Raw genomic sequence first — 14,882 nt, forward strand, 5'->3', positions numbered from 1 at the left:
GACTGGTGTACTGGAATAGCCCCTCCAGAAAGCTGTCTTCTCTTTAGCTTCTTTGGTCAGCGGAATCTGCCAATTTCCTTTTGTCAAACTCAGGTTAGTCAGGAATCGGACACTACACAGTTGGTCAACCAGTCGATCAATCAATGCGTGGTATGGGGTATTCATCAAACTGGGATATTCAGTCGGCGAAAGTCATTGCAGAATCTTGTGGTACCATCAGGTTTGGGCACTAGTATGATTGGACTGGACCACTGACTGAGATTCTTCAATGACCCCTAATTCTAACGTCTTCTTCACTTCGACCTTGATCTCTTCTCTTTTGGTTGCTGGGTAGGGTCTGAATGTTATCTTGGCTCCAGGGATCATGCGGATATGGTGATAGGTCTCAGTTGTCCGCCCTGCTTTCGTAGAGAACACATCTCGGTTGCGGTTGATCATGTTGGCTGCCTCGGTCTTTTGGTTAGGCATTAACCTGGGTGATATCCTCTTGGGGAAGGGTCTCCTGGGTGACTAAGCATGCCTCTCAGTTGTGCCACAGTTTTAGAAGATTGATGTGGGAAATTTGCTCCGGTTTCCAGGGGCCTGGCTGCCGCACCTTATAGTTCACCTCCCCCACGGCTTCGACCACTTCATGGGGTCCCTGCCACTGGGCCAAAAGTTTACTGTCTGCTGTTGGCACCAGTACCATCACCCGATTCCCCGGTTGGAACTGTTGAACCTTTGCTTGATGGTTGTAATGGGTTCATTGGGTCTCCTGTGCTTTCTTCAAGTGTTCCCGTACAATGGGCGTAACTGGGGCTATATGATCTCCCATCTTCAGTATATGCTCGACTATGTTCCTTCCGGGATTTAATCCTCTTCCCAGGCTTCTCTGGCTATATCCAATATGCCCCAGGGGTGGCGCCAGTATAGTAGTTCAAACAGAGAGACTTGCGGGGCAAACATGATATAAGGCAATAAGGTATCCCAATCTTTCCCATCCCGGCTCACCACTTTCCTGATCATGGCCTTGAGAGTCCTAGTGAACCTTTCCATAAGGCCGTCAGTTTGCGGGTGGTATACAGAAGTCTGTAGGGCTTGTATGTGGCGCAACGAACAGAGATATTTCATCAGCTTGGACATGAAAGGTGTCCATTGATCAGCCAATATCTCCTTCGGTAGCCCAACCCTGGCAAAGATCTGTACTGGCTCCTTAGCTATTGTCTTGGAAGCCGTGTTGCATAGAGGGACGGGTACCGGGTTGCATGGTCCAGGACCACAAGCACATGCTGGTGGCCCAGACCTGTCTTCTCTAGGGGCCCCACCAGATCCATGACTATTCGTTCATAGATATTAAGGTCAGAAGGGACCATTATGATCATCTAGGCTGACCTCCTGCACAATTCAGGCCACAGAATCTCACCCACCCACTCCTGCAATAAACCTCTCACCTATGTCTGAGCTATTGAAGTCATCAAATCATGGTTTAAAGACTTCAAGGTGCAGAGAATCATCCAGCAAGAGACCCATGCCCCATGCTGCAGAGGAAGGTGAAAAACCCCCAGGGCCTCTTCCAGTCTGCCCTGGAGGAAAATTCCTTCCCAAGACCACATTAGCTTTATTGACGGCGATGTCACATTGGCGGCTCATAGTCATCCTGTGGTCAATCAATACTCCGAGGTCCTTCTCCTCCTCCATTACTTCTAATTGATGCGTCCCCAGCTTATAACTAAAATTCTTGTTATTAATCCCTAAATCCATGACCTTACATTTCTCACTATTAAATTTCATCCTATTACTATTACTCCAGTTTACAAGGTCATCCAGATCCTCCTGTAGGATATCCCGGTCCGTCTCTAAATTGGCAATACCTCCCAGCTCTGTATCATCCACAAACTTTATTAGCATACTCCCACCTTTTGTGCCGAGGTCAGTAATAAAAAGATTAAATAAGATTGATCCCAAAACTGATTCCTGAGAAACTCCACTGGTAACCTCCCTCCAGCCTGACAGTTCACCTTTCAGTCTGACCCTCTGTAGTCTCCCCTTTAACCAATTCCTTATCCACCTTTCAATTTTCATATTGATCCCCATCTTTTCCAATTTAACTAATAATTCCCCATTTGGCACCATATCAAACACCTTACTGAAATCTAGGTAAATTAGATCCACTGCATTTCCATTGTCTAAAAAATCTGTTACTTTCTCAAAGAAGGAGATCAGATTGGTTTGGCATGATCTACCTTTTGTAAAACCATGTTGTATTTTGTCCCATTTACCATTGACCTCAATATCCTTAACTACTTTCTCCTTCAAAAATTTTTCCAAGACCTTGCACACTACAAATGTTAAACTAACAGGCCTGTAGTTACCTGGATCACTTTTTTTTTACCTTTCTTAAAAATAGGAACTATGTTAGTTCATTAAAACTATGTTAGTTTACAGATTCATTAAAAATTCTTGCTAATGGGCTTGCAATTTCATGTGTCAATTCCTTTAATATTCTTGGATGAAGATTATCTGGGCTGCCTGATTTAGTCCCATTAAGCTGTTCGAGTTTTGTTTCTACCTCAGATATGGTAATATCTGCTTCCATATCCTTATTCCCATTTGTCATGCTACCATTATCCCTGAGATCCTCATTAGCCTCATTAAAGATTGAGGCAAAGTATTTGTTTAGATATTGGGCCATGCCTAGATTATCCTTGACCTCCATTCCATCCTCGGTGTTTAGCAGTCCCACTTCTTCTTTCTTTGTTTTCTTCTTATTTATATGGCTATAGAACCTTTCACAGCTGGTTTTAATTCCCTTTGCAAGGTCCAACTCTACTTGACTTTTAGCCTTTCTCACTTTATCCCTACATGTTCTGACCTCAGTAAGGTAGCTTTCCTTGCTGATCCCTCCCATCTTTCACTCCCTGTATGCTTTCTGCTTTTTCTTAATCACCTCTCTGAGATGCTTGCTCATCCAGCTTGGTCTACAACTCCTGTCTATGATTTTTTCCCCCTTTCTTGGGATGCAGGCTTCTGATAGCTTCTGCAGCTTTGACTTAAAGTAATCCCAGGCCTCCTCTGTCTTTAGATCCATAAGTTCTTCAGTCCAATCCACTTCCCTAACTATTTTCCTTAATTTTCGAAAGTCAGCCCTTTTTAAATCAAAAACCCTAGTCGCAGATTTATTTTTGTTTATCCTTCCATTCAGTTTGAACTGAATTAGCTCATGATTACTTGAACCAAGGTTCTCCCCTACAACCATTTCTTCCAAGAGGTCCTCACTACTCACCAAAACCAAATATAAAATGGCATCCCCTCTTGTCAGTTCAGCAACTACTTGATGAAAGAATCCATCTGCTATCGCATCTAGGAAAATCTGAGCCCTGTTGTTATTACTAGCACTCGTCCTCCAGTCTATATCTGGGAAGTTAAAGTCTCCCATGATCATGCAGTTTCCATTAGTATTTACTTCATTAAAAACATTAAAGAGGGCTCTATCCATATCCAAATTAGATCCCAGCGGTCTATAGCACACCCCAAGCACTATCACAGGGGAGGCTCTAGTAGTTTTCTTCCCTTATTCATTCAAAAGGTACTTCTATTATTGGAAGAGGTATCAAAGGGGCCCTCAAGTGTGGGCGAGGGCTATGCAAATGACACTCCGGACAGAAGTTGCAGTTCTGTTGGACATCTTTGTGTACTCCTGGCCAGAAGAACCTCCGCAGGATCTGTGCCTGGGTTTTCTCTACCCCTAGGTGTCCTCCAAACAGGTCACTGTGGGCGAGGCTCAATATGGCTTTTTGAGGCTTTCATGGCACCAGAAGTTGCTGTATCTCTTGCTCCTGCATTTGCACAACCTGGTACAGGAGATCTTTCTTCACTATAAAGTAAGGTCCCGGTCCCCAGACCTTCTCATCCATGGATATCCCATCTATCTCAGCCACCTCTCTCCTAGCGTTATCATATCTGGGGTCTGTTGTGTATTTGGTTGTCGTGGTAATAGCATCTTGTGTTGCTATGGCAACTGAGTTAGATTATTAGGGGATAGCCCAGCCAGTTTTGGCTGGTTTTTGGTTAGTTCAGGGTGTGGCAATAAATGGCTGCTTCAAGGTTTACAGCTCTCTGTGTCTCCAGTGATTTCTTCCTAAAACCTATGGACGTAACAACATGGCAATGAGGGTGGAATATCTGTGCTCCCCCAGCAACAGAAGGAAGTAGAAGTTAAGGTACAAAAAAAAAAAACAACCAAACAAAAAAACCTTTTTGCTTCTGGAAGGGGGTGAGAACTGGCTTGTTTGTACTAACTGTGCAAACTGAAACTAAAATCATGGCTACATTTACAGGGCCACTGGAACCTTTTTAGGAGACTATAGTGCAATGGCATGTACATACTGAGCATTTTGAGCTTTTTGTTATTGTAAATGACATTACAGAAGAGAAGAAGGTGCCAATATTCTTAAGTGTTGTAGGGGCTAAGACCTACTCCCTGCTACGCAGCTTATTACACCCTGTTAAGCCAGAGACTAAATCTTACAGTGACATTGTGGAAATCCTGGGGTCCCATTTTTCTCAAAAACCACTGGTAATTGCTAAAAGATATAGGTTCCACAAAAAGAGACCAGAAAGAAGATGAAACAGTTGTACAATTTGTAGCAATTTTCAGAAAGCTTGCAGGACTGTGAATTTAAGGAGATATTAAATGATGCCCTACATGACAGGTTAGCGTGTGGCCTGCACAGTGAAGCCATATGGAAGCGCCTATTGACAGAGGCTCAGCTTACCTTACAGAAGGCTGTTGACATTGCGGTCTGTATGGAACTGGGAACAAAGGAGGCGCAATATATCGGTGCATCCCCTAAGGTGCATAAGATGTCACAAGAACCTACCCACAAAACTGGGCAGTCAAGAATGTTACCGCTGTGGTAAGCCGGGTCACTGTGCATCAGAATGCTGGTGTAAGGATCTGGTGTGTTGACACTGTGGCAAAAAGGGACACATTGAGTGCACCTGTAAACAAAAGAAAAAGAGGCCTGTGGTCTGGCAGACCAAAAAGGGAAATCTGCATACTCTAGAGAGACCCAGGATGACCAAGGAGACACCTCATCACAAGAAGAAGAGCCACTCCATGTTTTGTCTTTAGCAGTGGGCTCACATGAATACTGGGTAACTCACATGAATAGTGGGCAAACCTATAGGCATGGAACTGGACACCAGTGCAGTTGTCTCGCTGGTCTCTGAGACTGTGTATAAAGAAAAGCTACAGCATCTTCCGCTTAAAGCAACAAAAACAGTGCTGAAGACACATAGGGGAGAAGCTGTGCCCATGTTGGGCACTACTGATGTTAAGGTGGAGCTCAATGGACAGGCTGCTAAATTGCCACTGTCTGTGGTGAGAGGTAATTACCCAGCCTTAATGGGTAGGTCTTGGTTTAGGAAGATCCAGATGAACTGGGCAGAAGTGCTCCAAGTGACTAAAGAAGAAACCGGTCTGACCACTATACTAAGGAAACATGCTGCTGTTTTTGGAGAGGATCTGGGAAGTATGAAGGGAATCACTGTGACATTGAACATTAAACCTGAGAGTCTACCAAAATATCTGAAAGCCAGAACTGTGCCATATGCTATCAGGCCAAAGGTTGAAGCGGACCTGGAGCGCCTGGTCACAATGGAGTCCTAATACCAGTTACCCATAGCCCACGGGCAACTCCTATTGTTCCAAAAGTGAAGAAAGATGGCTCCCTCTGGATTTGCGGTGATTTTAAAGTCACTGTCAACCCAGTGTTGTGTGCAGAGCAATACCCGCTTCCCCACGTCAATGATCTCTTCACAGGCCTGGCTGGGGGACAAAAGTTCAGTAAGATTGATCTGAGTCAAGCATATTTACAGATGCACATTGATGAAAAGTCCCAAGAGCTGTTGACTATTGTGACACATAAGGGGCTTTATTGACACTGTCGCCTGCGCTTCAGAATAAAGTTTCCTCCCACCCTGTTCCAGAGGGCTGTGGACCAGATCTTGTGTGGCTTGCCAGGAGTCCAGTGCTATCTGGACGACATCCTGGTCACTGGAAGGAATGAGGAGAATCACCTAAAGAATTTAGAGGTGACCCTACAAAGACTGGAAGAGTATGGCCTACGAGTCCGCAAGGCAAGTGTGAATTCTTCCAGCCCTCAGTTAAATATTTGGGACGCATCATTGATGCTACAGGTCTTCGTAAGGCCCCTGCCAAAGTTAAGGCTATTGTGGAGGCTCCCCTTCCTCAAAATGTTAGCCAGCTTCACTCGTTTCTAGGACTATTGAACTATTATGAAAAGTTCATCTCACAGTTAACCACACTGCTAAAACCACTTCATGAACTCCTTGGGCAGAACAAGGCCTGGAAGTGGACTGAAGCCTGTGATGTTGCATTTAACAAAGCTAAGGATGCATTGCTAAATTCGAAGTTCTGACACACTCTGATCCATCCTTACCCCTGCACTTGGCCTCCAATGCCTCCCCTTATGGAGGGGAGCAGTCGTGTCACATGTTATGCCTTTGGGAGAAGAGACACCTATTGCTTTTGCTTCATGCACTCTAAGCAAAGCAGAAACTAACTATGCCCAAATCAAATGGGAGGCATTGGGAATCGTTTTTGGAATTCGAAAGTTTCATCAGTACCTGTTCAGATGGAAGTTTACTCTTCTCACAGACCATCGACCCCTGACTTCAATTTTTGGACCCCACATGGACATTCCCCATTAGCTGCTAGTCGTATGCAACATTGGGCATTGTTGCTTTCCACCCACACACATGAAATCAAATATTGGAAATCCACTCTGCACGGCAATGTGGATGGTCTCTCAAACATCAAGATATTGTTCAGAAGGAAATCTTTTACTTTGAACAGGTAGAGAATACACCCATCACCGCTACTCAGGTAAAGAAGGCAACTCGGGTTGACCCAGTCTTGTCCCAAGTTATGGACCTGGTGATGCATGGAACACCTCGACGAACCTCTCCAGTCTCACCTGACCTTGTTACCTACATGTCCAGGAGGACAGAGTTATCGATCCAATTTGGTGTTTGTTGTGGGGGAGACGTGTCATTATCCCACTACCACTGAGATCACAGATGTTAGAACAGCTCCATTCTGGTCACTGTGGAATAGTACGCATGAAGGAAATTGCACAAAAGCTATTTTTGGTGGCCTGGATTGGACAGTGCTATTGAAGAGAAGGCAAGAGATTGTATGTTGTGTCAGAGTGTGAGGAATGCACCCCAGTGGGCACCCCTACACCCATGGGACTGGCCTGAAAACCTGTGGCAACGTATTCACATGGACTTTGCTGGCCCACTTGAAGGAAGCATGTTCTTGGTGGTGGTAGATGCCCATTCTAAATGGCCAGAAGTCTCTATAATGCAGTCCACTACTGCAGAGAGTACTATCCAAAAACTACGAGGACTCTTCAGTCGTTTCGGTCTGCCAGAACAACTTCTGAGTGACAACAGGCCGCAGTTCGTCTCTCAGGCGTTTCAAAATGTTATGAAGGCAAATGGGGTACACCACATCACTTCAGCACCACATCATCCATCCACCAATGGATTAGCTGAAAGATTTGTGCAGACAATGAAACAAGCTTTGAAATCAGCAAGGGGACAATTATCCATTCAAAAGCATCTGGACACCTTCTTACTATCCTACAGAAACACACCTCATGCTACAACCAAGGCATCCCCGGCCTTTCTAATGATAGGACGACAGCTGCGCACTTTCTTTGATCTGCTGAAACCTTCTGAACCCCGACAAATTGTGCAACGTCAGCAGCAAGAGCAAGTCATCAGGCATGCACCTAGAGCAAAAGACCGAACCTTTAGCCTGGGACTGCCGGTTTTGGCTCGGAATTATACTTCTGGAGCTAAATGGGTCCCTGCCACTGTCATCACTCAGACAGGGCCTGTTTCCTACACAGTCTGGACTGCAGAGGATCTCACCTGGCGGCGACATGTAGATCAGCTACTGCCAGGTCATACCAGTCCTCAGGACACATCTTCAGTTGAGTTGCCTGACTTCACCACTTCCAACGAGACACCAAATCAAAAGTCACCTGTTCCTGACTTTTCCCCTCTATTACTGCCAATGGCAGAGGTACCCCTCTGCCTGGCATGAGCTGATACCACATCCTCACCCATTTACCCTACGAACCCTGAACACATTGTCAGGCCTGCGCCCCAGACACTTTTGGGTGCAACAACACCAGAAGTCCTCCATAAACCACCTAGAGACAGAAGGCCTCCTCAATGGCTGGATCTTTACTTAGGGCAAACCCATGGTTACGGGGCAAAATAATCCCCGGGGTTTAGCTGAGAACGGAGGCAGTCTACCTTCCTTCTCTAGTTTAGTGTTTGTTTTATTTAGGGGATGTTCTTATTAAGGGGGGAGGTATATATTGTGTATTTGGTTGTCGTGGTAATAGAATCTTGTGTTGCTATGGCAACTGAGTTAGATTATTAGGGGATAGCCCAGCCAGTTTTGCATGGTTTTTGGTTAGTTCAGGGTGTGGCAATAAATTGCTGCTTCAAGGTTTATAGCTCTCTGTCTCCAGTGATTTCTTCCTAAAACTGTTGCCCCTATGGATGGAACAGGGTCCTCCGCCTGGTCCCGCCTGAAAGTCTCTCTTCTGGGACTAACCTTCCTGAGCTCCCAGGGGCTGGCTTTTGCTTCTTCCAGCAGCTTGCCGCTGTCATGGCTGGGGCCAGCCTCCGGCTCACCTTCCATGGTGGTAGTTTCTCTGTTTGCTGCCCGTGTCCATCTGCCTACTAGGGCGGTCTTCTGGCCCTGGGTCAGGATCCGGGTTCCCAAAGCTTTCACAGCCTTCCTCTCTTTTTTGCTCTTCTGGGTCTTTCTCGGAGCTGGGAACGGTTCCTGAGAAATCTCAGAAAACATCAAGGGTTGACATTCCCTCAGTGACGAGTCGCTGCCTTCAGGGTCCCCTCCTTTCTCCAGCCTCTCTGGGGGAAGTAAATTATCAAACCCTGGATAGTCCCTCCCAATGACTACAGGATATGGGAGTTTAGGAACTTACACCCACTGTCACCTTAGTGGGGTTCCCCTGAACCTCTAACTCTACCGGGATGGTGGGGTAATGGCTCACGGCCCCATGTACACATGTCATTGCTATGCATTTGGCCTGTAGCAGCTGGCTACTTTTTTGAGGATGATAGCACTCCCAGAGTCCACAAGCACTGTAGTCTCCGCCCTGTTTATTCTCACCAGCTTGGTGTAGTTATGTGGGGCTAATGCAACCCCTGAAAGGTGGATAAGGGAGCACAGGCCCTCCCAATCCCCCAAGTTACATTGCATAGGCTCCTCGGTGCTGGGACACTGTGCTGCTATATGTCCCCATTCCCTACATGCATAGCATCTATATTTGCTTCTAGTCACTCCCCTATCACATGGGTTAGGGGGTTTAGTCCCAGGGCTCCTCCCACTAAGGCCATTCCCTTCCTTCTGGGTTCCCAGCTGGTTTTTGGACCCCCTCTTCTTCAACCTAGGGCTCCTTGGGGGTTTGGCTGCCCAACCTTCCAGGGTTGGGGTCCAGTGCTTGCTTCATAAGGGGCCTTCCTTGGGTAGTCGGGTCAACTCCCTGGCTGTCATCCATCTTTCTACCAGCATGATTATTTCATCATAGGTGGATGGATTGTTCTGGAATACCCATTTGCGGAGATCTGGCGGCCACTGTGGCTTGCACCAGAGCTCTCATGACCTTCTGCATTGTGGTACAAAACAAAACCCCAGTGCACTTTTTTTTACCTCTTTCTTCCACCACACTGTGAACAAATGATCCTACTCCCAACACCAGTTGTGACAAAGCTCTGACCTCGTCTCAGTGACCTCGTCTCCTGCACTTCCAGGTGGATTATGCTAGCCTCAGAAGCTCACTATGACCGCCCACATAGCCCTTCTCTCTCTAGAGACAAGGGTCACATCTTTCTGAGCCCTTTTCATCATAAGCCAGCAAGGGCGGTGGGAAAAAGCAACCCTCCCTCAAACAGTCTCTGTTGTCTCACAGTCTCTGTGATTGATCAGGGAGAGTGGGGGAGCCTGGGGTGAGGAGCCCGGGCCTACCCTCTACTTCGGCTATTGGTAGCTGATTTCTGAAAAAGGAAAAGTACAATTCCCTGGGCCACTTCCCCACAGCAGCCCCCATTTTCTCAACATCTACTTCACCCTTACCTCAAGGCCTCCTTCCTTGTGTCTGATAGGGTTTGTACTTCCCAGTTTCTCCAGCAGCATGGCTTCCTCCTACAGCTCCTGACATGCACCCCTAACTGACTAACTGGGAGGCTTTTAACTAATTCCAGCCAGCCCTTGATTGGCTTCAGGTGTCCCAATCAACCTAGCTGCCTCCACTGCTTTCTAGAAGGCTCTTAATTGGCCCCAGGTGTCTTAATTGACCTGGACCAACTGCCATTTTGGTTGTCATGGTAACAGAGATTTGTTTAGCCTGGGGCTAATATACCTGTTTCTCACTACTTTTCTATAGCCATCTGGCTGTGCCAGGCGGCAGTTTCTCTGCTCCTTCACAAAATATTTTATCATATACTGTATATGCTCTTAAAGTGTGTATTAATGTTTCAATTTCGATTCAGATTTCCACCCAATGACTAAATTGTCAACACTGCATATTTCTAGTTGACCACTGGGGGATGCTGGGAAAATTCAGGGGGCATGTAGGGATCTGTTTCACACACACCTTGTCTTGTTTGGGGATTTTTTCCTGTCAGCGTTTTGTGTGCTATGGAAATACATTATTTGAGGGAAAGCAGAGATATACTAGCATGAAAGAATGAGCTTATGTGAAAGCAGATATAGATACAATACAAGGGAAATGTAAGAGCTATGGGAGCATATAAAAAGGCAACCACAATAAACCACAACAAAAGTTGAAGACTTCAGCTTATACATCTCTGCAATGTTCTTATTCTAGGTCTGAATGGATAACAGCTAAATTATATATTTGGCTTTATTCATTATCATTTAGCTGTTTCATAAAACTCCTATCTTCATGGAAACCCTCTTTAATACATCTCAGGATATTTTCAATGTTCACCTGAGGCAGAACTAATAGGAAGAGTTTCAGTCTGGGACAGTGTCACACTAATATTTGTGCTGCTACTAGATGGCTCACTCTAAGAAAGATTACTACTATTTGCAATCTATATGACTACTTTTGATGTCAATGGCACTACTTGTGCTTTAAGTTAAGCACATGCTTAGATGCTTTGCTGGATTGTGGCCTCAGATCCTAGTATTTTCTGGAAAGTTTGGCAATTGTATTCCATTGCTGAAGCATATTGTGGCAAGAACAAGGGAGGGATGTCTCCGTTCCCTGGAGAAGGGGGGGCCCTTATTTTCCTAAAAGGAAAGTTCTAAAAGGAGTATAACCACAGTATTATTATTTATTATTTGCTGAATTAGTCTAAGGAAGAAATGATTACTAATCATTCCTTTTATACAAAGAAGCAGAAGATTAAGTCTAGAACAATAATCTCAGGCAAAAAAATTTCAAAACACTATAAATTCATAATTTGAGCATCAATACTGAGGTATATTCAGAAATTTAATAACCTCAATATTATGTTACTTAGATGGCCACATTAGGTGATCAAATGTTCCAGCTTGCTACCCATATCCTAGTATACTGGCCCATGTGCCTGTACAGCTGAGATCACCAAGAACCTGTACAATGCAATTTACTATGTAACTCTATTCTGCTAGGTGGTGCTAGTAGTTTATGAATCAGAGGCCAGGATCTGCCAGTGACAGAAGCACTGACTTCAGTTTGGCATTGTCTGTTTGCTGGCAACAGGTTCAAATATCATTAAGCAGTGGGGTTTCTTTGAGAAGTGCTTCAGGCTTCCTGTGTACAAAAGACTGTGGGTGTGAGGCAGAAACCCTGCAGTGTCCATGTCTTTGCACAGTAAGTGAATGTTTTTTTCTCTCTAGTGAGTTTTTAGTTTAGTGTTATAGTTATTAAAGTAATCATATTCCCTCTGAGTTACCTACAATGCTTCTAGATATAGAAAAAACAATCTTGGACTCAGCCTAATCAGTACCTGTAAGACTAAAATACTGGGTGACTTTGTGGTAACTGACTAGCCAGAGCCACTGTTCCTGGCCTCTACTAGGAAGCATTTGGCCTCAGATCCAGTTATATCTATCAGCTCAATGCCAGTGCAGGATACTGCAGGACCTTCCAGAACTCCAGAAAGAATGGCTCCACCTGTGGTGGAGAGATACTCTTTCTCTTCCTCTGCATCTGAAAGGCGTGGAGCAATGTCTCTTACAGATATGTCATACTCCTCTTCCCGTGAGCCAGGTTACTCAGACAGTCAATGCTGAGGACATGCCTATAAAAGGGGGCATAGGAAAGTCTCAATGGTAGTCTTTATGGTATTCTCTGTGGCCTGTTGCAGCACACCCATATCTCATGCCTTCCTAGCCATTCTTGGCTCTATGGGGGAACCAGAAGAAGGGCACCATCTACTGCTCCTGCCTCTAAACTCAGGTATTTTCCCACCATAGACCTCAGCTATTCTGGTATACACCACAAAGATAGTGAGCAAGATAATGGGCAAGAGACAGATCCAGCCTATTTCTATGGCTATTTCTTCACTCTTGCCTGATGAGGCTAGCATGTCAGCTGTCCCAGCTCAGCCAGACAACTATAAGATCTTCTGGAAGCTTCCCCAATGGATGTCTGATAACCTGGACATTCCCATAGAGTTTAGTTAATTAGTAAACACCACTAGCATTTAGGGCAGCAGCAAAGCTCTTCCACTCCTGTCTGTTTCTGGCAAGTCTTTCAATGGTTTCCCAGTTGTGCTCCAAATTTTTCAGCTCAGCTTCCACAGCTCTTCACCATGTTGTTTCTGTGTGTCCTTGTTTTTGCTTGCCTTCAGGTGTCCATCTTATTGCTACTCTGGTGATGGAATCAGTTTCCATCAGAAACATATGGCCAATCCATCTCCAACGCCTCCTGGTAATGATGGTGCTCGTATCTTCTTGGCTACACTGTGTGAATAGGTCTTGATTTGAAATTGTTCTGGACCAAAAGATATGAAGGATTTTTCTGAGGCAGGTTGTATGGAATGAAGACAGTTTGGCATGTCATACTTTGTCATTCCACAGCATTCTGCACTATAAAGTAGTGTTGAAAGTATGCAGCTCTGATAAATCTTGAGTTTGATTCTTGGTGTTGTATTTTGCTGATTTCCAGACTAAATTTAAGCTCGTGAGGGTATTCCTGGCTTTATTGATTCTGTTCCAGATGCCCTGGCTTGTTCCACCATCCTGGCTGATGGTGCTGCTCAAGTATGTGAATGTTTCTACATTTTCCAGAAGCTGGGAATGAGCGACAGGGGATGGATCACTTGATGATTACCTTTTCTGTTCATTCCCTCTGGGGCACCTGGCATTGGCCACTATTGGAAGACAGGATACTGGGCTAGATGGACCTTTTGTCTGACCTAGTAAGGCCATTCTTATGGTGAGCACATGATCCTCTATGCATACTGGTGATGGTGAGGCAATATAAAAGGTTATGATATCTGTCTTATTGCGGTTGATTTTCAGTCCAATTTGCTGGCGGAATGTGTTGAGTTGGGTTGTTTTTTCTTGTATATGGTGTTTTGTATGTGATAGGAGAGCGAGATCATCTGTGAAGTCCAGGTCTTCAAAGAATAAGAAGGGTGTCCATCTAATGCCTCTAGGCATGTATTCTGTTGTACACCACATTATCCTGTCGATGGTAATGTTGAAGAGGATTGCAGACATGACACACCCCTGACGTACTCCTGTTTTGACTTCAAAACTGAGCTCACTGTAATCAATACTGTATGTAAAGTTGGAATAGAAGCTTTTGATGATGTTGATGATACGGAGAGGGATTCCATGTGTCCGCAGACTGCACTATAGGCTGGTCCTGTGAATTCTGTCAAAAGCCTTCTCAAAGTCTATGACATTTATGTAGAGTTGTCGTTGCCATTCTAAGCATTGTTCTATTATGTTTCATAGAGTGAAGGTCTGGTCTGTGCATCCACACATTTTCTGAAAACCGGCTTGCTCTTTTCTGAAAATGCTATCAACTGCCTCTTATAAATGCTGGACTATGATCTTACACAAAAGCTTGCTTGGCACATTTGTGCTGGAAATGGCCCACCTTGATTATCATACACATTGTAAGAGAGTGATCACTTTAGGTAAGCTATTACCAACAGGAGAGTGGGTTTGTTTGGGGTGGGTGAAGGGGCGGGGGGGGGGGGAAGAAAACCTGGATTTGTGCTGGAAATGGCCCACCTTGATTATCATACATATTGTAAGGAGAGTGATCACTTTACATAAGCTATTACCAGCAGGAGAGTGGGGTGGGGGGAGAGAAAACCTTTTGTAGTGATAAACACCCATTTTTTCATGATTTGTGTGTATAAAAACAAACATCTTCTGTATTTTCCACAGTATGCATCCGATGAAGTGAGCTGTAGCTCACGAAAGCTTATGCTCAAATAAATTGGTTAGTCTCTAAGGTGCCACAAGTACTCCTTTTCTTTTTAGATAAAAGTGAGACACTAGTAGAGGGTGCTGGAGAAGTGCTACTCAGTGTTTATTATTATTATAGCATTCTGTAGGTGCACACAGCAAGGAATTTGAGATAGCTAAAACGTGTAAAATATTCATATAGCAACTGAATGGCAAGGAAGTATAGACAAGGATGCTTAAAAAAGGGAGGGAAAGCTGTATGCTGCACAATAAGTGAGAAGGGGCAACATGAAATGAAGTATAAGATAAAGAGAGTGGTTAGCAGCAAGATTTGGGAGGAGAGTAGGAATTTGGGATGGAGCAGTATAAGGAAATGTCATACCCAGGGAGG

Source organism: Lepidochelys kempii, chromosome 8 (genome assembly GCF_965140285.1).
Source record: "Lepidochelys kempii isolate rLepKem1 chromosome 8, rLepKem1.hap1, whole genome shotgun sequence".
Classification (NCBI taxonomy): domain Eukaryota; kingdom Metazoa; phylum Chordata; order Testudines; family Cheloniidae; genus Lepidochelys; species Lepidochelys kempii.